The following is a 27,147-nucleotide window of genomic DNA, read 5'->3' on the forward strand; positions in this document are numbered from 1 at the left end:
ATGTCATATTTAATTCATCTATCATCTGTTTGGCAGGCATTGGCCCATCTGCATTGTTGAGGGCTCCGCATGAAGACACAGGTATTTTTCTGCTTTCCCAGCTTTGAAATCAACAAATATGGACCTTATACTAGTTCCATGGTTCTAAGAAAATTGAACTGACTTGGTATCTTTGGTGCCCAAGACAGGAAAGTTTAAGGTTCTGAACAATTTGGCATATACACATGGACAAAAAGTGCACGCATGACGTTGGATTGCAATATGTATTATCAACCTGTAAGGTTGGGGGTTGTCAAAAAACAGAATCGGCTTCCCCATGCAGGAAAAATTTGGGCCCACTGGTTGCATTTTTGTCTTTGTTTGCATTTAAACAAATTGGGGCTCATTTACTAAGGGTTGTGGATTGCACTTTCCTCTGATTTTCCGTCGTTTTTGGGTTTTGCGCCGCTGGGACAAGTATTTAACTGGGGATTGTGTCGCACGCGATTGGATAGTGTCGCAGGGGCGCTGGCTTTCATGCGACAGAAATCGGGGACGGGCCATCGGACGATCCAACTGATTCTGACTGAGCGCGGAATTTAACTTTCAAATTGTGTTGCAAGATCCAGCACTCACATGCACCAGGAAGAAGAAGGTGAGTTCCGGGGACCTAAGCGGGGAAGTGACACATGCAGGATATCGGGCGCACGATCTTAGTGAATCGCAGCACAGTGCATGATCGTCGGACAATGCACTTTGGATGAACTCCTCGGACGGGTAAGTACCCCACTGTTTATATATCAGCAGGGCTGCCACTACGAATTTTGGGGCTTCTGACTGGATATTTTTTTGGGCCCCCCCTTCCAAACACATGAGGGGACATCAGTTCCTGTACCCTGTAGGCAGTAGGTCAGCGTGGGGCATTCCCATCCTCATGCCTGCGCACTCACTGCTGCTGGCAAATTTTCATATGTGAAAATTGTTGGATGCGCAGACCCCTGCCAGATAAATGAAGATGGAAGGAGCCTCTTGATGTATCCGGCTTCGCCAGAGCAGCGCCAGGGCTATCATGCGCCAGTGCACAAGCGGCAGAATATGATAAATAGCCCCCTATGGATGAACGGACCCAAACATTGCAGGTACAAGTGCCCAGAACCAGACTTCAGCCAGAAGTTAGGGTTCAGCGGTTTGATTCACCCCTGCTGGTATTTCCCATGATCGATCCCAAAGATTGGTGGGTGTTAACCCTTTAAACGCTTCCGGCAGTGATTAAATACCAATGTGGGTTCAGGTACCCAAATCTTTTTTCAAGGTTTGGCCAAACCCCACTCATCCCTAATAGTGACAGTACCTGCAAAGAAGTGTTGCAAGCTACCACAAAAACAATACATGCAGTCACCGGGGTTACGTACAAGATAGGTTCTGTAGGTTTGTTCTTAAGTTGAATTTGTATGTAAGTTGGAACAGTATATTTTATAATTGTAACTTCAGACAAATTTCTTTTTGTCCCTGTGACAATTGGATTTTAAAAATGTTGGGTCGTATTAAGAACCAGGATTAACACTAAAGCTTCATTACAGACACCTGTGATAACTGTTACAGCTGATTATTAAAACAAAAGTGGAAAAATAATCGTTTTACTGGCAAAATAAAAACGGATTTATGTCACACATAAAATGGCGGCTTCCACTGTATTAAATACATTTGTGCCTTTGCAGATCTCGGAGGCCGGCTCCTCCAGACTTGTGCTCTTTCCCCTCTTGCGGCTCAGGCAGTGATTCAGTCCTTCGCCTGCATTCATATGTGATTGAGACAAAACAGGAAATTCTTCTCTGGCAGCCGTCATCATTATGCACGAATCAGCCGACATAGCTGCACAGCAAGTATGAGTCCTGGAGAAGCCGGAGGCCTCTGCTTCAAATATTTTAACAGAATTAGGGGCGCACGGAGAATATGTTTTAATCCAATAAGTACTAAAAATGGTAATAAACATAAATCGTTTTGAAAAACAATTCATCAAAAATGTTTTTTTTTTTTTACTTTTCCTTTGAAAATTTCATACATTACACAGGGAAGTTGAATTTTAGATATTTTCCAGATCTTCACCCAAAAATGAACATAAATCTCCTATCAAATTTTCTAACTTTCAGGGTTTTTTTAAAAAAAATAAAATTTACCTTTGCTTCTTTTTTATTTTTTTAATACTTTTTGCAACAAATTTGAGTATTTAATTTTTTGGGGGCATTTTTTTATAGATTAAATCGGTAAATGTAAATTATCAACATCACATTAAAAAACATATTAGTAAATTCTACATTCCTTTTTGACACCCAAATACATTTTTATTCATTGTAGATAGGATTTTACAGGGTGATGCATATTAAATTTAAGTCTGTAACCTTCTGCCTTTGCCATGTTAAAAACACATAAGGGGAGATTTATCATCAAGTTTCTAAGGTAAAACTGTTGTAGCTCATGGAAACCAATCAGAGCTCAGCTTTAATTTTATAAACAGCTGTGGGAATATGAAAGCTGAGCTCCAATTGGTTGCCATGGGCAACTAGAACAGTTCTGCTCTTAGAAACTTATGATGAATCTCCCCCATAATCCTTATGGACATTTATGGAGAATGCAGTGGCCTCAAGCACACTACCAAGGGCTCATCTGGACCAGATCACAGTTGAGCACAAAGCCAAGTGGAGAAGGGAGGGGGAGCCAGCCTTCCTCATTACTCCCCTCTCTATTGAGAGCCAAGCGGCTGCACCATTAAACCGCATCTACATTTTGCCCGGTGGCCACCCGGCTAGGTCGTAGTGCGATAAGACCATTGGGGCTCATTTACTAAGGGTCCGAATTGCTCTTTTTTGTTGGGTTTCCTGAAAATTACCGGTTTGCACCGAATAGCCCCTGGTTTTTGGCGCACGCGATCGGATTGTGGCGCATCGGCACCGACATGCATGCGACGGAAATCGGGGGGCGTGGATTCGGAAAAACCACAGTATTTTTTTTTTAAAAAATGTGTCGCTTGACACGCGCTTACATGCACCCAGGATAGGTTGGTGAACTCCAGTGAACCTTGGTGGACTTTGGTGCAGCAGCAACACCTGGTGGACATTGGGTACACGACCTTAGTGAATCGCCGGAAGACCCGAATCCTCGACGGAGGAGTAATTAGTGGTTTGCACCCAGGTTGGCAAGAGGGGAGTTGAGCCTCTTGCCCCAGGCAGCACCACCTGTAGCAAAATGGGGGCAGCACAGTCACCTTCTACACAGCAGGATCTGACACTTAAAAATATTCATACCTTCAATACCAAATATCAGCATGGGTGTGAGACACTTCATGGAGAATCCACTTACTAAAAAATAAGCCTGATATATAACTACTAAATGGGAAAGAGGGGGCGCCATACTATAGCCCCCTCAGGCAGCAGAGAGTTTAGGTTCTCCCATGTTTGCACCTTAAGGCTATATGTGTCAAAGTTCAGAAACTTCTTCAGCTACAACGGAGACACTGCTCTACAAAGACTACTCAAGTCATTGACCTACCGTAAAGGACATCTACAATCAGATTTTTTGGTGGTAGACTGTCGCCAATGTAATGCTCGTTACCTTAGGGTTTAACTGGAAGCGTTTTTCTTATCATCTTCTACATCCGTTTTGCAGCAAAAACTACTTTATAAAAATATCGGAGGAGCTCAGGCCTACATACCCTGAGCGCTTCCTGGCTTTGTCCGCCAATAAATTGTACAACCCCTTCATAAAAATTCATGCTTTGACCTCCCACAAGATGCAGACAGCCGGTGATGTCACCCGATTGTCTGCAAATCTTGCAGTCTCCGGCCGGCTGCGCGAGGTGTAGAGCCACTGCACATGCGTGAGATTTGCAGACAGCTGGGTGACGTCACCAGATATCTGCATCTTGTGGGAGGTTCAAAGCATGATTTTTTATGAAGGGGGCGTACATAATTTATTAGTGGACATAGCTCATTAGCATATTTTTATAAAGTAGTTTTTGCGGCAAAACAGACGTACAAGAAAATAAGAAGAACGCTTCCAGTTAACCCCCAAGATAACGAGTATCACATTGGTGACTGTAAATCTGGTGGTGGATGTCCTTTAAAAAATAAGTTGATGACCGAGAGTTACCCCATTCATTTGTGTGAATTGACTGTAGGCACCAAAAGTTGGACTAGCTTCGGCTAACGTCAATTTATGTGGCAACATCTAAAAAATTCCTATATGTTTCAAACTAATTTTGTGTATTATATTTTACTATGATGCACCTCCAATAACTTAATAATCAAAATTTGACGTTTTCAGTGTCCACATATCATACATTTCCAACCATCACCGAATAACTGATACAAATAACTGGCTATGGGTCATTACGCTCAATGAATAGTGTTTATTCAATTTATCTGAGCGGTTATCTCATTATGACATTGTAAACTGCGATTTTGGAATCAATAAATGTCAAAACACTGATGAGAGCGACCGGAATTTAGAATATAATAAAACCTAATATCAATAATTCTGCAACATAATTATCCCTTGCAACAAAACAAAGGTCACGGTTACTTGTTAATCACCTCTAAATTAGCATTAATTATTGGATGTTCATTCTGAAAATGAGTAATTGTATATAAATGTACAAAAACATCCAAATATCCACGCTACAGAATATAATCCTTATATACCGTATTTTTTGGACTTTAAGGCGCACAAAAAATACTTTGATTTTCTCAGAAATCAAAGGTGCGCCTTCTAGTCCAGTGCGCCTTATATATGAACCTTACTTACAGACAACAGTTGCCTTGAACTGTGCACAGGTCTGCCACCTGCTGGCCATTCATTCTTATAATCAGGTGCACCTTATAGTCCAGTGAACCTTATATATGAACCTAGACATGGTGCGCCTTATACTCCGGTATGCCTTATAGTCCGAAAAATACTGTAAATAAAGCTTATTATGATTCATATTCAGCACAAGTTTGGTAAAGCTTCGACTTGTATCTTTATTCTTGCATATGAAAATAGAACAGATACAGATGAGCGATCGATGGATATCGGCCTAACCGGCTTTAGTCATGATGTGTATCAATTAAACATATGAAATGAAAAATTTGTATGAAATGAAACCTAAATAATTGATAGCACAATAAGAAAACAATTGATAAAACAATAAATACAATTCAGAATTCTGTTTGCTATATAGTCTCAATGTAAAATACTGTACCAAAGCATTTCTCTCCTTCTAGATCTCAAAGGTTCTTCAGCACTTTCCACTTTTAGAAAACATATGGCATTTCTATAGGATAGGTCATAAATAATGATAAACGGACACATTCGGGGCCCAGCGAGTTTGGTTTGTGGAACAAGGCTGGAATCAAAACACCTTCTTGCACCGGTTGCGAGTGTTATACTATATATGCTCTAGACAGCGTAATCTTGTTAGGAAAATGGCAACGGCAATAGTCGTTCCACGTGACTTCACGGGGAAACCACAAGATCGCTGCCAAAATGTAAAGAATAAAACCCACAATTGGTGACAGTATCAATCGTGGGTGTAACTGGTGGGGGGTCGTGTTCTGCAAACCCGAACCTGTACTGTTAGGTACAAACTTTCGGTTCGGGACCACTCATCACAAGTCATATATATATATCAAATCGATGGAGTCTAGAACATTGATATCCATTATTTGTTGAGCTTTAGTTCCCTGGACTGACCACTATATAGGAAACAAAGCTAAGCATTTGGTTATGTTGCCTGTGTGTCGGGAAAAGCTGATTGATGAGGGTCATTAATATCTTAAAGGTGGCAATCCCCCTTATTGGTCTTAGAATAGGCCACCAATATCAGATCATCCAAGGTTTACCAAATAGCTGCCGGAGACATGAACATCTACTCTGCTGTCACTACACAGCGGCCAGTCCCTCTTCAGTCATCATCAAGGAAATTCCAGGCCATGACAAGTTGTCTTAATAGGACATCCTTGTCTAGTGCTTTATTGTCTGATTAGCCAGTTATCTTGATGATCTACCTTCTCACTAGGTGGTGCCACCTTAAACAAGAGGCTTAGCTTGTTTCTGATTTTTTGACACCTCAGCCCTATGGGGGTTCAACTCTAAGAGAATATGTAGTCTGTGAGATAATATCCACTCTGTGAGGAATTGAGTCAGCAGGACTCTGAGGGCTACATGAGACCTTCAGCCTTGTGGGAAACCATATTGAGGTCAGTGTGGGCTGTGTGAAAGTGAGATAGTGACCTATACACAATGCGACTGCACCATAGGCTAAGAAGTAGCTGAGTCGTTTTCCAGTCTTGAAAGCAAGTAGACCGGGTTAGCACTGTGTGGTGACTGGGTTAGCACTGTGGGGTGACTGGGTTAGCACCGCGAGGTGACTGGGTTAGCACTGTGGGGTGACTCTGTTAGCACTTTGAGGTGACTGGGTTAGCACTGTAAGGTGACTGGGTTAGCACTGTGAGGTTACTGGGTTAGCACTGTGAGGTGACTGGGTTAGCACTGTGAGGTGACCGGGTTAGCACTGTGAGGTGACTGGGTTAGCACTGTGAGGTGGCTGGGTTAGCACTGTGAGGTGACTGGGTAAGCACTGTGAGGTGACTGGGTTAGCACTGTGAGGTGACTGGGTTAGCACTGTGAGGTGACTGGGTTAGCAACGCGAGGTGACTGGGTTAGCACTGTGAGGTGACTGGGTTAGCACTGTGAGGTGACTGGGTTAGCACTGTAAGGTGACTGCGTTATCACTGTGAGGTGACCGGGTTAGCACTGTGAGGTGACTGGGTTAGCACTGTGAGGTGACTGGGTAAGCACTGTGAGGTGACTGGGTTAGCACTGTGAGGTGACTGGGTTAGCACTGTGAGGTGACTGGGTAAGCACTGTGAGGTGACTGGGTTAGCACTGTGAGGTGACTGGGTTAGCACTGTAAGGTGACTGGGTTAGCACTGTGAGGTGACTGGGTTAGCACTGTGAGGTGACTAGGTTAGCACTGTGAGGTGTACAAATGCATAAAGTAAACTGCATGTTCTGTTAAAGGGAACCTACCACCACATATCTATCTTTTAAGGGCTAATCCTCACGTCCCTGCAATCTTTAGCAAACTTTTTTTCAGTATATATGTAAATTTCCGTACGCGGCTACTGGGGCGTGGAGCAGCCGGAGCTGAGGCCACACGTCGCGGCTACTCCACGCCCCGGTAGCCTTTTTGTTCCGCCTACCAAAATCTTAGACGAGCTGCGTGCCCTCACCCGATGATTCTTCTGTCTGCACATGTGCAGAACAGCGGGCCCGCAGCTGCCCGGTCATTGATCCGAACACGGAGCCACTGCGCATGCGCAGACAGCAGGATCATCGGACGAGGGCGTGAGTCTACGACGAGCTGCACGCCGAAGATTTTGGTAGGCGGAACAAAAAGGCTACCGGGGCGTGTAGTAGCCGCGACGTGTGGCCTCAGCTCCGGCTACTCCACGCCCCAGTAGCCTTGTACGGAAATTTACATATATACTGAATAAAAGTTTGCTAAAGATTGCAGGGACGTGAGGATTAGCCCTTAAAAGGGCTTTCCTCAAGTCCTATAGGTCCACCTAACACCCTATCTAGCTTTATAGGTAGATATGTGGTGGTAGGTTCCCTTTAACAATGACCTGTGTAAAGTTAATGGACTATTATGTAAGTCAACATGTTTACCACCAAGAGCAAGTAAAATCCTTTCCACAGAAAGTATGAATTAAGGATTCATAGAGTTGTTGGGCACATCATTAAGGAGTGGCTGGTGTTTTCATCCTTGAAGAAACACCTAGGAGAAGCATGCTGAGTAGGTGGCATTTCCTGAAGATGCATATGTAGCTTCACTTAATAACAGGCAAAAGATTGGAGTCCTAACTTTAGGCACCACCCAAAATCAAAGTGGACCAGTTAAGTGTCCATTCCTGAAGCTCCAGAAAGCTACAGAATAAGTGTGATGCACCATTTGGGGATGGTCTGGATAGAGGTAGACCACTGGGAATACACTAGCCACCAATGTACCATTGGGATGCTCTTCCAAGTGATGGACTACTGAGGTTGCTTGGCCCAGTATTGGACCAGTGGGAATTCTCTGTGCAGTAGAAGACCACTGAGGATGCTCTTTCCAATGATAGACCATTTGGGATGCTCAAGTAAGGGGGTAGACCTTCTGGAGGTGCATGCTGAGTGAGTATGTTTGTGAAGATTTCAAGATTTAGGACAGGAACAAAATAATATCACAAATTTTTAGCAAAACCCAACCTCTTAGTGGTCAAGTCAAATGTTGTACATTTCTGCAACTGCAGAAAAGTAATGCTAAAAAAAAATGATGAACCTCGGGGCATGCTCTGGCCAGTACCATGTGGGATTTTCTGTCCAGGCATGGGAATTTGGGGAATTTGTGGTCAGTGAAGGACCATTGAAGACCTTCTTACAAGTGATGGACTATTTGAGACATTCTGGCCAGTGGTGGACGATGGGGGCCAATGATGGAGGAAACAACAGATTGCTTGGCACTCTACATTGTAGCATCACTCCTCTATTCCTGAAAGAATTGATAAATAGGTGTTACCATTCCCTTTGTCAGTGGTGTCACTGGGACACCCCTTTATCAAGGAGAATTTTGGCAAACTCTTGTCTTTCTCTACATTTGCAAGAGGAAGAGTAATCACAGAAGTTTATGTATGCATATGCTATAACAAATACTTTATACATCCTAAATATTTAGCCCAAAAGTCCATTGTCACAGAGCATTATAATTCTCATCTATCTTCCACCACAAGCACGAAGTTCTATTACGTTACCTTCACTTTTGTTATATTTCACTATATTCAGTCTGAAATTTGTTTTACAAAATATGATAAGTCCTCTGAGATTTACTTACCTGAATATTTCTTTATGAATGTACTCAAAAACATATGTTCTCTGTATGTGGAATTGTTTTTCTCCTTTTAGATGATAAGTAATGATCCTCTTGTATATGAACTCAAAACTCAACCATCACTTCACAAGAAATGCTGAACTCACAGTCATTGGGGCAAATTTACTTACCCGGCCCATTCGCGATCCAGCGGCGCGTTCTCTGCTCTGGATTCGGGTCCGGCCGGGATTTAAGAAGGTAGTTCCTCCGCCGTCCACCAGGTGGCGCTGCTGCGCTGAAAGTCATCTCATCGCGCCGGAATGCACCACCTCGGACCAGGTGAAGGTAAGCGCTCCCCAAGCGACACTTTTTCGTTTTTTAAATGCGGCGGTTTTTCCGAATACGTCAGGCTTTCGTTCGGCCACGCCCCCCGATTTCCGTCGCGCGCATGCCGGCGCCGATGCGCCACAATCCGATCGCGTGCGCCACAATCCCGGGGCAATTCACGTACAATCGGCGCAAATCGGAAATATTCGGGTAACACGTCGGGAAAACGCGAATCGGGCCCTTAGTAAATGACCCCCATTGTGTAGGTGGTGTTTTTGGATCTATGTGACTATCTGACCTTGCTTGATGCCTGATGTCTTATGTAAGCAGCTGACAGTAAAATGGAAAGACATGATCCTGTTACAACCACTTTACTGAGTGTTTACAATCAGAACACAATGGGGCAGATTTACTTACCCGGTCCGTTCGCGATCCAGCGGCGCGTTCTCTGCACTGGATTCGGGTCCGGCCGGGATTCATCAAAGCAGTTCCTCCGACGTCTACCAGGTGGCGCTGCTGCGCTGAAGTCCGCTGGAATGCCTCGAAATACACCGGCCTATCCAGGATGAAGGTGAGTGAAATTTTCGCGACACAATTTTTTTTTTTAAATGCGGCGGTTTTTCCGAATACGTCGGGTTTTCGTTCGGCCACACCCCCCGATTTCCGTCGCGTGCATACCGGCGTCGATGTGCCAAATTCCGACCGTGTGCGCCAAAAACCCGGGGCAATTCAGGTACAATCGGCGCAAATCGGAAATATTCGGGTAACACGTCGGGAAAATGCGAATCGGGCCCTTAGTAAATGACCCCCAATGTGGAATCAACGTGAACATCCAATGGATTTTCCAGTAGGGGACCTCCACTGCTAGAATCACTACTATTACGACACCCAACATTAAGACATTCATCTTGTGTCCCAATTTGAGGTTGAAGGCATACATATTTTGGTTCTAGCAATAACACTCTCATTGGTCAGATGTTTAAATTGAAACTTTTTGAACTTTTTTAACAGAGTTGTCCCATGTTTAACTGTTATCCCCTTTCCACGGGTAAGGGGATCAGTGATGGTTCAACTGTTGGGATCCTCATCAACCACGATAATGGTGTTAAAGTTGTTCAATTTTATCCATTTTCCCCAATAAATTCTTTTGGTAAAACCATTCTGATCAGTGATGGTCAAACCGTTGGGATTCAAGGTCAAACCGATGATGGGGATCCCATTCCCAGTAAATGCCAGGTTAATTTATCTTGCGCCATAGGTAACCATAAGCTGTTTCAGACATTATTTGTAGCAGTAGGACACGTGCCCAAAGCCCCAAACTATTGCTCCATCAGGTAGAGAGAACTGGAAGCCAATTATCATGATCAGTGGTGGATCACAGTGGTCAGACCTCCACCAAGTAGAATGTTATACCTTATTGTGTACATAGGGAGCAACAGTTTAACATGGGTGACCATTTTAACCGTCAGATTAGGTTGTCAATATTTCAATGGTAAGTTATCACTTCCAAACATATGGCGATGGTTATGATGAAGACTATCTTTAGAGCAGAGGGACTCTTTGCGGGCGTTGGCCTACAACCAACCATCTTGGAAAGTTTAAAGAAGTGCACTAAAGTAGTTACAATTATATTTGTCAACTCTGTGCCATGCAGGTTTTACTCCATAACATTCAACATTCATTGGGCACCACTTGGACACTTTAAAAAAGTTTACCAAGATAAGTAGAATACTTTAATAGGGCCACCCATATTGTTCTTTGTCTTTGTAAATTCTCTTCTGTCCATCAAAACCACGGGTCATGTAGCCCACCAGCAGCCACTTTCAGGAATTCCTGTGACTGGTCACATGACCCGTGGTTCCAATGGGTAAAAAGTTTACCAGGGTGAATACAATATAGTTGACCCTATAAGGGTATTTTACTTACAATCTCACAATCTAATCAACCTACTAGCATGTTTTGGAGGAAACCCACACAAACATGGAGAGAACATACAAACCCTTTGCAGATGTTGACCTGGATGGGATTTGAACCCAGGACCCCAGCACTGGAGGGCTGTAGTGCTAACCATTGAGCCACTCTTTATCTTGATTCCTGCTTAGCCTCTTTAAGTAAAATTGTGAGATAAAAAAAAAGGATATGAAATTTGGGTCTCGTTCAGGTTTTTATATTGGTGACTACCAGGAGGAACTGACGATTATTCATATTTTATATTGCCGCCCTTTCGTTCCATCAATGTCATGTACACAGATCTTTTTTGTCATGGTTGTGTAGCAGGGAAATACTGGGGTCTCCACTATAAATGTCACAGATGGAGCGATGTTATTGTTCTTGCCTGGTAATAGATAATCTCAGACACTTTCTATCTCGTGCCACATGTGTCCTTTCCCATCTCAGATGATTGACTGCCCATATTACAATTCCGGAAAGTCCAGAGTAGGAATACTTTTATGGGTAATATGTTCTCAAGCATCACACTTTCATGCAGAGTTAGCAAAAAATATTGCCACTAAATTCCTATTTGCTCTATATAAAGTAGACTGATGGCAGAATAAAATAAAGGGAAATGTTCTACTTCCAGGTTCAGTGTTAACCAAAATGCATTTACATTTTCACGGGTCTTCAAAATGAAGCTCAAATGTAAACAGGTCTAGACCTCCAATATATCAAGACTGGTGTTTCCTATCTCAACTTTGAGATATTAATTTGATGAAGTCAGGGAGGCGGAGAGTTTAACACTGAAGTCAAGCTCTCCCTATCTCTGATCACCTTCCTGTGATTGAAATCATGTGCAGGAGATTTAGTTAACAACGTCCCTACATGCAAGACCTTCAACTACAATGAACGGGGCTTTCTGAGGTAGAGTGAGACTGACTGACTTTAGTGTTAAACTCTCCGCCTTCTTGACTTCATAAAACCAATTTACATCTCACTTCAAATTTGATTTTCTATATGATGCCACAACACCAGGCCATAAAAGAAATAGGATATAGAACCTACTCTGCTGCTTGACAACATATTGGTAGTGGTTTATTAGGCCAATTTCTGGTGACAGGTTCCCTTTAAGCTCACATCCTAGCTTTACATTGTGTACGGGATAATTTTAGGAGACTTTCCAACTCCAGTTCTACCTGTCTCATATGTTTATAGGGGCAAAATCCCATTAATACATTAAATCTCCTGACTAATCCTGGATTGGTGTGAGCAAAAACCACCAAAAAGGGGGAGCCACTAACACATTAGCATCAGTTCTCCATTCAAGATCGGTTAATAAGTTGCAACAGTTTGACCTCCACTGGTAATAATTGAGTGGGGAGCCCTTGTAATTGGGGGAACCCCATTACACTGGATGAGCATATGCACTGCTTCTTTTTACACTGGGGGTGATCCATTGGGGCTTATTTACCAATGGTCGCGGATCTCTCTTTCGTCAGACTGTTCAGGGTTTTCCGGATTTGCGCAGCTTTGAGAGGTATTTAACAGGGTTTTGCACTGGGATTGTGTCGCATGCAGATTTTGGGGTAGCTGCGCCGGCTTCCAAGCGACAGAAATGGGGCGGGCCATCGGACGATCGGACTGAGTGCGGGATTTGACTTTTAATATGTGTCACAAGACAATGCACTTACATGGACCAGGAAGAAGAAGGTGAACTCTGTCGGACCTGAGCGGGGAAGCGACACATGCAGGATATCGGGCGCACGATCTTAGTGAATTGTGGCACAGTGCATTATCGTTGCACTCCGTCGAACAGGTAACTAAATGTGCTCCATTATGCCTTCTCCAGCAATTTTTTGCCTTCCCCCTCCCCTCCAGTTTCCTGTCTTTTCCAACCTGTGCTTTGGCCTTGTGAGACAGGGGCGTGAATTTCCTGCCCGCCTGATTTACTATAGTCTCCACCAAAAAACAGGCATAAACTTTAACAAAATACTCGGCAAGATCAGACTTGGTATTAGGACCAAACTGGGGCCTGTACCTACTAAGAGGCCAATGGGGGGAATTTTAAAATGTTTTTAAAACGCCAGTAATGAATTTCCCCCATTGTCTGTAGGTCTGCCAGAGATAACTGACTACAGTGCTTAGTTATATCCAAAAATGTTGCATAGGGGAAGAGGTATGAATGCTCCCCTTATCACTCTGTGCATTCGAGGAGCTAAAAACAGATTAAATCTTTGGACAACCCTTTGAGAAATGTTATAAATTCATTTTCCTGTATTACCATATAAATTCTATGTACAGGATAATCACCCTAAAGTGTAAGATTATAATATCGTTCACTTTCCAGCGGGTCTAATTATGTCTGCAATACGTTACTCGAATCTTATCTCGCTTCCATAAAACAGACCGTTTTACAAAAAACATGCCCGTTCACGAGAGCTTTCATGTTTCGAAGGCCTCATTTCCATTTTTAGAGCACAGAGGAGTTCTGCGGATTGTGATTTAAGGGATTGTATATAGCACACAGTCAACTTTGCACTTTAGTTCAAACAGGGATTTCAACTTGACATTCCTCCCTGAAGAAGGCCCGCTGCTTTCTCCGACTACTACATCTTATTTTCTTCCGCATTTGAAGGCAGCGATAGAACAAGACAAAGGTCTTCAGTAAATGTGACTTCACAGCGGCGGAGGTGAATATCAGAATTTTTATTCAAATTCAAATGTACTTTATAGTCAAGTCTTATTGTTCCTGATAACAAGCTGTGCATGGAAAGTGTCTCTTAAATCCTTCCTGTTCTTATGAAATGCTTAGAGTAAGACGTATAAAACAATCTCTTTGACTTTGTCTCAATATTCTATGACTTAGAGTGAGCGTCTACCCTTAAACATCACTTTAGGGGCCATTCACGTCTCAATTTAATCCCTCTTGTAAAAGGGGGTTTCTGGTTATGGATGCATTTTTGATACCGGTGGTCTATTTTTGGTATAGTGAGTGGAAAATAGGTGATCTGTGTCAGTTTACAGGCGGTCCCCTACTTAAGGACACCCGACTTACAGACAACCCATAGTTACAGACAGACCCCTCTGCCCACTGTGACCTCTGGTGAAGCTCTCTGGATGTTACTATAGTCCCAGACTGCAATGATCAGCAGTAAGATGTCTGTAATGAAGCTTTATTGATAATTCTTGGTCCAATTACACCAAAAATTTTGAAACTCCAATTGTCACTGGGGCAAAAGAGAAAAAATTGTCTAGAACTTCCATTATAAAATATACAGTTTCGACTTACATACAAATTCAACTTAAGAACAAACCTCCAGACCCTATCTTGTATGTAACCCGGGGACTGCCTGTACTTGGAGTCCGACCCAGATCATGGCAACTAAGTCCCCAAAGTGAGACCTAAGTTCCAGTAGTCTGACATGACCACTTTACAGTGGATGGAGCTGACTCTTTCTGGCCTCCTCTGCTGGAGTTCCCATGTATGGAAGAGCTGATCAGTACCCAGTACCCCTCCTGAGGATAGGACATTAGTATCAAAAAATAGTCTTCTAACCAGAAAACCACTTTGATGACTTTTTTTTTTTTTACAGCATGTACAGTATGATTGTCTACCATGGGGTATGGGTGTAAAAAACCCAGTCTACCTTATGTACACCCTGGTCCTCCATGCCGGATTACACATAGCACATGAATTCATAGATAATAGGGAGTAAGGGCACTGTGATCAGGGGAGTAACTCACCATGGAAGACAAGTGAAGGTGGGAAAAACTTGACTTTAGAAGTAGGAGGAAAGGTCAGGACAGGTGGAGCTCAGGAATTATGGTAGGTGAGGCAGAGTTTCAGCGAATGGACATCAGAAGTTGAGGTCCAAATCTAAAACCAAAGTATCAGTATCCAAAATTGCACAGTGTAAAATGGACCAGACAAACCTATTGCTCAGGCACTGAAAGATTGTAGAAATGAGTAGTTACAATACAATGCAATACAACTTTATTGATCCCTGATGTTGGGGTCTGAAACAATTCAAAAACCAACTTATCAGGGAAGATTTTTGCCAGCTGAAATATTTTTAAAGAAACCTATTGCCCAGGCACTGGAATATTGGAGTAAGGAGAAGGAGATGAGTAGCTATTGGGTATTGACTAAAATACATTTAAGTAGTCAACATAATAATAATAATCATTATTTATATAGCACCATCATATTCCGTAGCGCTTTACAAATCTATGCTGTGTGAGAGGAACCATCAGTAGGGAGCAGGATGATGAGAATGGAGGAGAGTGCTGAGGATGGAGGATGGGAAGGTTCCAAGTAGAAGAGGACACAGTACAGAAAGCAGGAAATATAATGGCACCAAACATGAAGGCTACTTGTGACTTAGCCTTCCATTAGCTATGAAACAGTCATAAAGTCCAGGACTCAAAACGTGTTCTTTTTCATAAAATGTTACATTTCCCAGATGAGGAATGATTCTACTTCAAAGAGCCACTTAGGGTTCACACGAGAGCCTCAGTGATCTAGGTAAGTAAATACATTAAAGCCTCCTGTTGATTCTGATACTGATAATATACCTCACTGTATCACTTACAGCAGAAAAACGGCTAGAAAGCGTTTTCTATGTCTATGTCAAATATATCATCTAACAGCTTTAATCCTTAGGATTTGTCTCCCAATGAATCCAAGAAAAATAAATATTGCATCGGAGGCCATCGGGCTCGTATCTGTGTGAAATTTCAAACAGTTACAGCACAGATGTGTTTCGTCTTTTTGCACTCTAGCTCCATATTCCTGATGGGGATTTATTTGTGGGGCTGGACCCCAAAGTCTTATCATGAGGCGTAAACAGCGGAGTGGGATATAGGACAGTAAGAACATGAACAAGAATGGATTTAGGCCACAATAACTAAAACTGCAAACCTTTTTCTCCTAACTTCCATATCGTCCTCATAATCCTTTAAGGTTATCATCAATAATAGAGCTGTGAATGTATATTCAGCTCCGTTCTCTGTATAGTGACCGGACCGGGGATCTACTCATCAGCTCCTATTAACTTAACACACACAGGAGTCCTATGGGTGGTGATATTGGTAGGATGCTGTCAGGGTCAGAGGTGATGGACCACCACGAGCGTTTATTTAAGCCGGCAACTGGAAGCAGATTCTGAGTGGCACCTGAGTGGCACTTTGCTCATAGTGGTGGCCAAGGCGAGGTACAGAATCGGCAGGCAAAATCGGCAGGCAGAGTCGTGGACAAGCGGCACAGTATCAGAGTCGGGGATGTAGCAGAACGTCAAGACAGGAACGTAGCAGGAATCGCAACAGGAACGCCTTGGTGGCCAAGGCGAGGTACAGAATCGGCAGGCAAAATCGGAGTCAGGACAGGCGGCACAGGATCAGAGTCGGAGACGTAGCAGAATGTCACAACAAATAGGAACGCTTTCTCTAAGGCTATGAGATCCGGCAGGGGTCCCAGGAAGAGGCTGGCTACTTATCAGGTCAGGCGTCTGGCAACACCAATTAGCAGCACGCTGACCCTTTAAATCTCACAGAGCCAGGGAGCGTCCTAGAAGGCGGGAAGGCCTGGACCAGAGGAGCCATAGCTGGACAGCTAAGTGAGGCTGCAATTGGCATGGTGGGGCACACAGAGTCACACTGGTGCGCCTGTGACCCGAGACCCTCTGTCACAGAGGCACCCATGACAGACGCCATATGTAAAAATAGTATTCTTGGAGAAATGTCTTCAAAAGGTTTATAAATGCTGACTGTTAAACTGGCCCCAGGTGGGGAAAAAAGAGAATAACAAACTTACCTTGGTTCTTATCCCCAGTCCAGCATGGCTTCACCAATATCCGCTGCTCTCTGGAACACAGAGGTTGAGCTTTTTACGTCACGTTAATAATTCCTTTACTTATATGATGCTTATATTTACGCAGCGCTGCACAGTGTTAACCAAATTAGTCCCTGTCCCCATGGGGCTCACAATCTAATCAACCTACCAGTATGTTTTGGAGTGTGGGAGGAAACCGGGGGACCCAGAGGAAACCCACGCAAACACAGGGAGAACACACAAACTCTTTTCAGATGTTGACCTGGATGGGACTTGAACCACATTATGTTACATTAAGTAGTGCACACTCACTGAAACCTACCACAAGCGACAGTCAGAAGCTGTATCGGGAACACACTAAATACGGTCATCTCTAAGCCTTTGTATACAGAAAGAAACTGATGGGAGGTGCCGCACTGGACCTGAGATAAGATCAAGGTAAGTATATGGCTAGATTCACATCACACTTTTCACATAGGTTGTAAGTATACGCCGGGAGGATACCCAACATGTCCTTACCACACATGGCACAGATGTATCCCATTGTGAGCATATTTAGTGGGATGTCACCTGATGCCTCCGCCCTGATACAGGGGGGAGAAGGGAAAATCAGCAACAGCTAATGATTGGCTGCTGCTGATTTTTGGGAGTTTTTCTTTGTGATGTTACTGTTACTTTGTGATGTCCTCCCTCCTGCTGAGTGATGTATATGCTCAGCGGGGGCGGGGAGAAGGTAAACAGTACACTAGTACTACAAAAACGATGCCTCTGTCTGCCAGTATAAGTCTATGTATTTGCTGGGCAGGAATATTCGTTGGGAGAAGTGAGGAGCAAACCCATTAAAATTTGTGTTTGGGTACCCAGACATGAATCCCCACAAAATATACCCACAATCGGTGTTGGCACCGGACACTGGTTTTTGCTCTTTAAATGCCACTGGCACTAACATGCCTGCAGTGCTGCTATTTTGGGGTGGGTTGTTCCCAATGACAACATTGGGCAGTGTCAATCTTCCACAAAATGGCGGCATCCTGCACCAAGATGTTAGTGCCGGTGCAATCGTTATACATTGATTCAATTGCTTCTGCCAACTTTGGCGGAATTTAAAGAGTTAACACCTACGATCAGTGCCAGCACTGTTAACGGACATTAAGGGGGTGTCAGGCACACAGGTGTGGGTCCTCTGGACCACTGCAGAAGATGACACAAGCCACTAGCTGGGACCGTAGTCTAAGTGGCACCCGGTTTTCACCAAAGCCCGCCGCAAGCCGGGTTAGACAAGCTGCGGCGTGGTACCACCAGGTCGTTCCTCAGGTGTGAATTGTCTGCAGTGGCGGCCAAGGTACAGAGACGGCAGACAATCTCGTGGTCGAAGCCCAGGCACAAGGTGAGGGCAGGCGGCAGAGGTGCAATGTCAGAGTCTGGTCCAGAGTCAGCAACAGGAGGTCCAAGTAGAAGGGTATGGGAACACAGCACACAGGACAGCAGCACGGAGGAGCACTGTACACAGGAACACGGAGGAGCTCAGGTAACACAGGAACACAGAGGAGGTCAGGTAACACTGGAACACGGAAGAGGTCAGGTAACACTGGAACACGGAGGGACTCAGGTACACAGGAGACACAGGAACGCAGAAGACACAGGAATCGCAGGCAAATCACAGAAGAGGCAGGCTTATATAGAATTAGTGAAATGGCCAGCGCCAATTAATGGCGCGCTGGCCCTTTAAATCCTAGTGAGCCAGTGCGCGCGCCCTAGGAGACGGGGACGCGCGCGCCGACCCGCAGGAGCTGCGGAGGATGCCGCGAGAGCCGAGGAAGGTAAGTGAAGCTGGCCCCCGGACCCAGGAGAGGCCCAGGTGCACCCGCGATCCGAGACAGGGATCGCGGGAGCACCCATGACAGGGGGTTTAGCCGAACCCAGAGCAAACTTCTAATAAAGCTCAGGGTCATGTCTGAGGGACTCAAACTTTGTGGTTGGGGTTTGCTCAACACTAGTGGGGAGCTCTCCGGGCAATACACTTAAAATGTGGTTTGAACTTAAATATTGTTTTTACACCCCTAGGGGCAAATGTAAAAAAGCAAAATTCCCAAGATATTCTCGTTATTATTATGTAAGATATCCAGGAATATTTTTGGGGTTGATACAGATATTTTTGCTACAAACTATTGCAAAATTGCCTTGCTTATTACTAAAGCATTGAACGTCCCCTAATCCCAAATCATGCTGCTCTTTCCCTTATCATCAATCTAAATCTGGCTTCCTTTAGCATTAGGAAAAGTTTAGAAGTGAAACATTTGCCGAAGATTCCACGCGCAGATGATCTCTAGCAGTGGATTGATGTTGTTCTCTAATCCTCAGTATTATAAATACAAATCAATACGGGAGAATGAAGCTGGCCGGCTTCAGATACAGATATTACACCGAGCAGTAAAATTCACGTGGATGAGCTTTAGGACTGCAGACAGTATCAAAGGCCAAGTTGTCAAACAAGTCTGAATTATGGAGCTCACTCAAAATCATTAAACAACAGAGATTGAAACAGAACATGACCTTTTACAGTTTTAGGGACCATCCAGTTGAAATTAATTGACTGTAGCCGGATCCTCGACAATGTCAGGATTTATCCATATTTATTAATCAAGATTCTTCGTCATGAAACCTTCATAAGGAATATAGATATTTATGGTCTCCAAGGGAATTCATTGTCCTATGTAGTAAGAACTAGGGGTACGGGCAGATTATATTTCTTGCTGGAACTCAAAATTGTGATATTTTTGAAAAAAGTTTTATTACCCTTTTTTTCATTTTTAAGGATAACTTTTGACATCTTAAAGGACATCTACCATTTGTTTTTATGCACTATGAAACAAACATACCTTGAGAATGCTGTGGAGACACTGATGCAGTAACATATCTTGTTTAAACCCTGAACTTGCGATTTTGCTGAATAAACAATTACATAATTATGATAATGACTCTGCAGCTCCTGTGGCTGCCCTGGTGCTTCTCCTCTTACCCTATTTATACACTGCTCTAGCCTTGTCCTGCCCAGCATAAGCTGAAAATATGTTATCACAGTGTTGTCCCTGACAGGCAGAAGTAAACAATCACTGCACCACCCTCCAGCTGCTGTGTATGAGTCATCCAGCTCAGGTTGATTAGTCCTGTCTGGACAGTTCAGGCAGCTCCTGTGTATGTGGAAATAATGTTGTATGGCAATACTTTCCCAAGGTCCTGAATTTTATAATTGTATTTTGAGAAAAACCATTCAATTCAGAGATTAAACAAGATATGTTTCTGTATCAGTGTGGCTGCAGCATTCTCAAGGTATATTTGTTTCAAAATGCATAAAAACAAATGGTAGACTTCCTTTAAATTTCACTTGCCCCATGGAGTCTCATTGAAATCAAAAGGTATGGAAGGCTTGTGTGAACAACACTTATACTGACATTATAAGTAAAATTACACGCGTGGTACCTTTCCGATGCACAATCTAAGCGTTCACAGGTACTGATGTCCTTTTTTCAAACACAACGTTCTGAAACATCGTTGTTCAAACAACAGTTGTCTCCTATTACGATATCAACACTCCAAAAGTAGCGTCTCCTGCGGACGTTTCAGCGGTAGCAGATAGTTTCTGTGTTGTTGCCAACTACTCCGACCGGTGAACTCAGCCTCCTCACCACCATTTCCGCTCCCTTTGTGTCCTCGCCTGTTTGTCGCTCAGAATGAGAAGAAAATCGCACTAGTGCAACAGGTTTTCAATTTCTTTAAATAATTCTTTATTTGAATACTCACAAACTTAGAAGTTAAAAAGGCATTGTACATAAAAACACAAGCTCGGTAAAGTGTGCCCGACTCCGAGTTTCGCCTGAAATGGCTTCTTCCGGGGCTTTTGGAAGACAAACTGACAATGCAGTACATAGTCAAGAGACAAATGGATGGTCAGAAGACAAACAAGGGTCAAAAGATCACAGAATACAGAAGTCCAGAAAATGCTAGAAAGCTCCAAAATCTTATAGCAAGCATTGGGAAGTGGCCAGACAATCCACTTAAGAGTTATCAGAGTCCTGGTCCATAAACCGATTGGACCAGTCCCTGACATCCAGACAAACAAGGCTAACAGGGGAGGAATGATAATGGAGGAGTCATCTGTCCATCACAGCTAGCTTAACTGTCTGCAGCCCAGAACAAAGTCAATAGGAGACATACAGGAGTGGTGGAAGTGAATTAAAACAGCCAGGAGTGAAATAAAGCAGCGTTCGCTAGTGCAGGACAGAACACAAACTAAGAACAGAATCACAGTCTACTGGCAGAATGCACATCTAATGCCATACTTTATGGAAGACCAAATGAGCACAGATGTTACAATACTTAGAGTTTTTAGAACTCTTAGTTTATAAAATTTTATATTTCTTTCTCTTTTACTACATTTATTTTATCGAAGAAATTCACATTTCCCAACAAGAACAGTTGATTTCATTTCAGACAATGCCAGAGTTCAGAATTGAAAAAAACAAATGTGAACAAAAAATAGGGCAAAAAGAATAAAAGAAAAACATCACAATAAGATAAGGGATACCATGTCATTCTAAAGTTTCTCAAAATTTCTCTGTAGATAATTTTTAGGTGTAAATAGTATTAAAATTGAAAACAGTGTTAAGAAAAAAAGATAAAAGGGGATATTTACTAACATTGTCTAAATTGTACAAAGTTGGGCAATGCAGCCATATACTGCACCAGGTTTATCAAATATGGATGATAAATCTATTGTAGTTTAAGACTGTTTAGTCTAATTTTGCAAATGGCTTTTCCTATGTTAGAAAATGGCTCCAAAATGTTGGTGAATGTGGATACATTTTTTGTGCTCATCAACCTTACTACACCTGCTTGTTCATGCAAACAGTGCTATGGTTCTCAAGAGGTTAACCCGTTGTGATTGACAAGATCCCTCTCCAATCATCTTCTGGATGGGGACTATGGATTTGCATGTAGCCCCTGATCAGTGTACTTTGACTACTATAGTCTATACTCATTCTATGTCTTGGTGATGCCGACTCTTGCCTGTATTCTTGACTACCCATTTTCCTAAGTGATTTTGTACTGCATTTGTCCTCTTGGCTTTGACTCGGATTTGGCAAACATTCTTATCTGTTTGTTTTGTCTTGTCTTTGTCTCCCTGTATGCATTTTGGAGCAGGTAGACAATGTCAACTAGGTGTCGCCTACCATTTAGGGTAGGCTAGGCAATCCAATCAGAAAGGGACAGCAGGGATGGGGGTTTAGTGTCAGGGCCCCCCATGTCTCTGTCTGTATCACCTTTTCCAGCTTTACTGTATACTGTGCCTCCACTTTGCCTGGAGAGTCCCTATATTAATAGACAGTCCTGAAAAAATTGGGGATCTCCAAATCCAAAAACTGGACAGAACATGCAAAATCCCACATCAAATCTGGAAGCCCCAGCTGGTTTAAGAGTGGGACAGGGCAATCCATGGGAAGGTAGGATTGTATGGGAATTCAGGGGGTGGAGATTGAAATTCCTTAATTTAATAACTGTAACGTTGCTTGAACGGGGCTTAACTTCTTCCATTACCTGGTTTTCGGTGTTACAGTGCTGAAAAGTGATCTATTTACTATAGTTTATCATAGTTTATAAGGTTGAAAAAAGACACATGTCCATCAAGTTCAACCAAGGAAGGGAAGGGATTGGATGAGGAAGGGATTTAGGGAAAACAATTCTATATGACATAACCATCAATGTTATTTAGGTGTAAAAGGCATCTAGACATTTCTTAAAGTTCTCTACTGTCCCTGCTGTGACCAGCGCCTGAGCTCAGCTATTCCACAGATTGACAGTTCTCACAGTAAAAAAGCCCTTGTTGTACATAAATACTTGATATTATATTATTTTATTTTATATAGCTGCTAATCCGATTCCAGGGGTTAATGATGATAAGCTATAGTAATATTTAGTGTATGGTAAAGACTGTATGGCCTCTATACATTGAAGTCTAATTCCAAATGCTGGGCAAGGTAAGTGGAATGAAATTTCGTGAGAATTAAGCTTTACAAATCCTGGGATTTTTCTAGATAAATTAGGTGTTAGGTGCAATAGTAGTAGATACATTACTTCCCAAAACATCAGACAGGATGTAATTGTATCCGTACAGAAGATCAAAGACGATATATGTTACCGAGGAACCATCTGCTTTACTGACAAATCTGTTTTAGTACTTACTCACATTTCCTGTAGCATCTTTTATGAGAACTATCTTTTGTTCTGTTACTCCATTATTCCTCCTCAAAATTTATGGAATGATAAAATATCGGGCTTCATGTTTACATTTGTCCAATTGGGGTACCATTACATAATCTGCTATACCTCTTTCACTACTTACACTACAAGTTCTACAAGTTCATGTCTCTTGTGTGATACCCACTCAGCAGGGGCGTAACTAGGAGAGGCTGGGCCCCATAGCACACTTCTGAATGGGGCCCACTTCCTCCTTAAAAAATATATATATTTATACAATCACACACATTTATACACACATGTATATATTTATATATATAGACATACAACATACACACACCCTATACATACATACAGTATACACATCACATATACACACAGTGGGGGTCATTTACTAAGGGCCCAATTCGTGTTTTCCCGACGTGTTACCCGAATATTTCCGATTTGCGCCGATTTTCCCTGTATTGTCCCATTTTTTTGGCGCACGTGATCGGATTGTGGCGCATCGGCACTGGCATGCACGCGGCGGAAATCGGGGGGCGTGGCCGAAAGAAAATCCAACGGATTCGGAAAAAATGGCGCATTTTAAAAAAAAATTGTTGCTCGGTACGCGCTTACCTGCACTCAGCCCGGCTCGGTGTACTTCAGTGCGTTCCGATGCTCTTCAGCGCAGCAACGACATCTGGTGGATGGCAGAGGAACTGCCTTAGTGATTCGTCGGAAGACCCGAATCCACCGCAGAGAACGCGCCGCTGGATCGCGAATGGGCCGGGTAAGTAAATCTGCCCCAATATCTTATATCAGAGCGCTCATCTCTCCAGTGGGAGCACCTGCTTTTCCTCCTTTCCACCTGCGCTCCAGCGGTCATAGCACCGCATCTCATCTCCATTTCAACTTATAACTTGCAATCCGTGCCTGATGAAGGTCTGAATTTATAAGACCAAAACGTTGCAAAATAATAATTTTTGTTGTTTTGCTATACTGTTTCTTCTGGGTTAAATAAATTTTCCTCAATTTTTGACCTAAAAGGAGTGCCAAGTTATCTCTTTTCTAAAAATACAGTGTCATATACACCCATGCAGCAAATACACACAGTAAATAGACACCACACACATATATAGCATATACACACCCAACACACACAAAAAAAAACAGATGCTGGGGCCCCCTCACACTGCGGACCCCATGCTACCCCTATAGTTATGCCCCGTCACTTTGTAAGTATTTGCATATATGCAGAGGAAAATAAGAAATGGCAATATTTTTACTATATGAAAGATTCAAGTATTATAGGAAATCCACTATTAAAATCCATCATGGCAAACCAGGGACACTTACTCATAGATCCAGGCACCGGGACTGTGGTAATCTTCTTATATTTGTTATCCGTGGTCTCCCTCCTTCTAAAATTAACCTTTAAAATTATGTTAATGAGCCAGAAGGGCTCCTTAGGGTGTTCCCAGAGCCCCTCCGTACTGTAGATTCACAGGCTGTTACACTGTGCAGAAGGATATCCCCCCTCCCACTGTGCGCTGGATCTATGAGTAAGTGTCCCTGGTTTCATCATGGATTTTGATTGTAGATTTCCTTTAACTAGAACTGATGTGTCGAGAAAGTCAACAGGTGTTCTTTAAAGGGATTGTCCAATGGGCAAAATTGGGGGGAAATAATACCCCAAATCCTTTATATATTTATATACAAATTTATGGAATTTTAATATAAGTAATGATTTATTTTTACTGGTATATTACAAATCCCATGGGACTATGGATAAGGATGAGCAGTGCCAAACTATTGCAGTCGTATGTTTGATGATATAAATTGAGATTGTTAACTATAAGTTACACGTGCTTGGACAAAGTGTTCCAACTATGTTCATGTGTAAATAGGGCTGACGACCGCCATGACTTTACTGTTACCTTACTCTACCACCAATATTATCACTCATTTTAAAATTCTAAGAATTGCACCATGATATGGAGTTTTCATATTTTCGTGCACCCTATGAATTTCTTGTTAGTTGGAAGAATAAGCTCACAATGAAGCAGAAAAGATCATTGGGTGTTTAAAGGAAACTTACCATTTGTTTTCATGCATTGTGAATCAAACATACCTTGAGAATGCTGTAGCTACATTGATGCAGAAACATATCTTGTTACAGAGACATATCTTGTTTAATCCCTAAATTAAGGGGTTTCTAAAAAGAAAACCCATTATGAAATGATGATAATGATGCTCTGTAGCTACTGTGGCTGCCCCAGCACTTCTCCTCTTACCCTAATTATGCACTGCTCCATAGAACGGTATATTCACTGTATTGTCCCTGGCAGGCAGGAGTAATCACTGCACCCGCTGCACCAGCTGCTGTATATGTGTCATTCAGTTTAGGTTGATTAGTCCTGTCTGGACAGTTCACGGAGCTCTGTATAATGTGTTTAAGAATGGCAGCCAGAATGCAACCCAGCTTTCCCAAGGTCCTGAATTTTATAATTGTTTTTGAGCAATCGGATCAGCGATTAAACAAGATTTGTTTCTGCATCAATGTCACTACAGCATTCTCAAGGTATGTTTGGTTCACAATGCATAAAAAGAAATGGTAGATTTTTCTTTATTGATACCCTGTACTCACATTCATAGCCCAAATGTTGGAGATTTATAGTAGTAAATATAAGAGAAAACAGAATGTTGGAAGAAGACAAATCACTGGAACTAATGGGAATCAATCACAGAGGAGCCGGGGTTAATGGAGAAAGTAGACAGGAGACAGACAACAGGATAAACACTGAGCGGTCACACAATCCTCAATCAGATGTCTGCGGAGGGTACAAGGAGAAAGGAACCAGCAAACCTAGAGCTTGTTCATGGCCGGATCCTAGAAGTCACGACACAAATCATGGAAAACAAGAAAGAAAAAGAAAGCAAAAAATATAAATGTCAACATTAAGGAACTAACAACTTCATACCAATGAGAAAGCCTGTGGTACCATCAGACCTACTAATTAGTAATGAGCATTGCGGGTTTGGGTCAGGAGAACACGAACCCGGACTTCAGTTAGAAGTGGATTTCCGTTAACCCCTACAGGTTACATCCGGCACCGTTGATGCTGGCACTGATCGGGATGTTATCCTTTACGTGCCACGGGTAAATCATGGTAAAAATTACCACGCCTGGACCTTTATACTACCTTCAATTAGAACAACAAGAACACCACCAGCATATATAGAAAATCTATTAGTTCACAAAATGTGCCTGAACCAGCCCAGTCTGCATCTACTATCAGGCTGCGTGCACCTTTCCTCCAGACAAACTCTCCATGATTATCCCAGCATAAAGAATCTGCTGTTACCCGTTTTGGGCTGTTGCCTACTGTTCAGTAACGAACTGCAAGGCTACATGCGCACTGCCGTTGCCCGCCGTACCGTAGCACGGCGGGCACACGGCAGTGCGTGGGGAGAGAAGAAGGAGGTGAGCGCTACTCACCTCCGCCCCTCTCTATAGGAACATATGGCACACGGCGCTGTAACACATGTACTATCATTTCCCGGGCTACGGAGTGCAGCACCGTATTGCTCCCGTACAGTGCCGTGAGCCTATAGAAGTGTATGGGGGACGTATATCGGCCGTATATATGTCGGCCGTATATACGTCCCCCATACATGTGTGTGAATGTAACCGAAGTTAAAGGAAACCTACCACTACGGATCTACCTATTAAGGTGGTAGGTGCATCTAACATATGTAAGGAAAACCCTTTTTAGGGCTAATCCTTTACTCCCCTCTATCTTTTCTAATCTTTAATCAGGGTAATATGCAAAATTTCTAAATAGGCTACTGGGCTGTGGAGTAGCCAAGAGCTTAGGCTACACGGCGTGGCTACTCCATGCCCTAGTAGCCTCTTTCATCCTCCTACCCAGACATCTTCAGTGCACAGCTACAA

The sequence above is a fragment of the Engystomops pustulosus genome, chromosome 8 (genome assembly GCF_040894005.1).
Source record: "Engystomops pustulosus chromosome 8, aEngPut4.maternal, whole genome shotgun sequence".
NCBI classification, from domain to species: Eukaryota; Metazoa; Chordata; class Amphibia; order Anura; family Leptodactylidae; genus Engystomops; species Engystomops pustulosus.